The sequence below is a fragment of the Elephantulus edwardii genome, unplaced genomic scaffold (assembly GCF_000299155.1).
Source record: "Elephantulus edwardii isolate Elephantulus edwardi_28Jun2011 unplaced genomic scaffold, EleEdw1.0 scaffold00045, whole genome shotgun sequence".
In the NCBI taxonomy this organism is placed as follows: domain Eukaryota; kingdom Metazoa; phylum Chordata; class Mammalia; order Macroscelidea; family Macroscelididae; genus Elephantulus; species Elephantulus edwardii.
Window position 1 is genome coordinate 2,171,547 of NW_006399795.1, and position 1,624 is coordinate 2,173,170.

Below are 1,624 nucleotides of genomic sequence, written 5' to 3' on the forward strand. Positions count from 1 at the left end.
AAATAAAATACTTTCATATTAATTATTCTTTCCATAGACTTTAAACTCTTTTTAAAAATTTTTTTCTGTGTGTACCATCAAATCAGATCTGACTGGTATAAAAGAAGATCTGGTGGATTCAAACCTTTCACCTCTGGGGTTGCAGTGCAGCTTCTTACCACTAGGCCACCAGAGCTCACCAGACTTCAAACTTTTAATAAATGCCTTTTTCTTCTTGGATGTAAGAAATACCACCTAGGTGTTCTGGGAGGAGTTTATATTTCTCTCAATCAATTTCAGGGGAAAATGTGTTACGAATTCCTGCATGATCCTTGTCACTAAGAGCCTATGATGGCCTGGTTGGATAATGGCTTCCAGGAGAGGGTGAAACCAAGTTTCTCCCTGGAAACTACGATTTTGAAGCTCTGTCTCACATATTTTGGGCACATGGTCAGTCCTTGGAGGAGGACATCATGCTGAGACAAGGAGAAGTTCAGTGAAATAGAGGAGGATCTTCAACAAGGTGGACAGCTACAGTGACGTAACAATGGGCTTGAGAATGGTGGAGATTCTGGAGAGGGTGCAGGATCGCAGAGGTTCCCATTTGCTGTTCACAGGGTCGCAGTTGACTTGACGGCACTCAACAACAACAACCACCCTGAGAACAAAACTAATTCTTGCAAAGGGCTATTCTCGTGAGTGGAGAACCAGATCTTCTAGCCATAATTACCAAAGTCTGTTGTTAGTCTTCTACTGAAGACATTGTGGGCATGGTCATTCTTTAGAAATACTTTTATTCATTCCCACAGGTAAAAAAGCCCCATATAGTATTGCTCAGAATACTACCGCTTGGGTTCAAAATATAACTCATGCAAACAGTCTGTTGGAGATTGGGAAGGTCTTCATGGCCTCATAGAGAGAGCATACTTTAGAGATTGTGGATTTGTTTAATTTTGTGGTATTTTGGGTTTGGTGTTTGTTTTGGGGTTTGTTTTTTTTTTGGTTGTTTGTTGTTGTTGTTGTTGTTGTTGTTTTCAGTTGCATTAGAACTTGCATATGCACAATTGATGGTCTGTCCCACAGTCAGCCTCTGCCTTGTTCTGACTGATAATCAAGTTTCTTCATCTCACCCCACAGATATGCTCCTGTTGTTACATGCCAGTGAGTCAGAACTAACTCTTAGCTGCTCCTCCAGTGGGTTTTAAGAGACTGTAAATTGCACAGAGGGAGACTGTATTTCTTCCGGGGGACAAATGGTGGATTTGAACCACATGACTTTGAATTGGCAGCACAACTCTATTCGCTAGATCACCAGAGATAGTCCAGTTAATTCATTGATATTCCATCTGTTAATATCTCTGTGTATATTCACCATTCACATTGCTGCACAAAAAATTTTTTGCAATGAAGAAAGTCATTGGTCTTGCAGAACTCTCTCCTTCAAACTCCTGCATCATCATTCAATCTCCAGTGTTGTGTCTATCATGAAGGAGATATTTTTCAAATACTAATTCTTCAAGGAACTGAAGAACAAATTCAAACCTCGAGTTGCTATAATCGAGGATGCTTTAGGTAGAATATTAAATGATCCAGGAAGACTTAAAAGAAGATGGAAGGAATATACTGAGTCATTGTATCGAAAGGA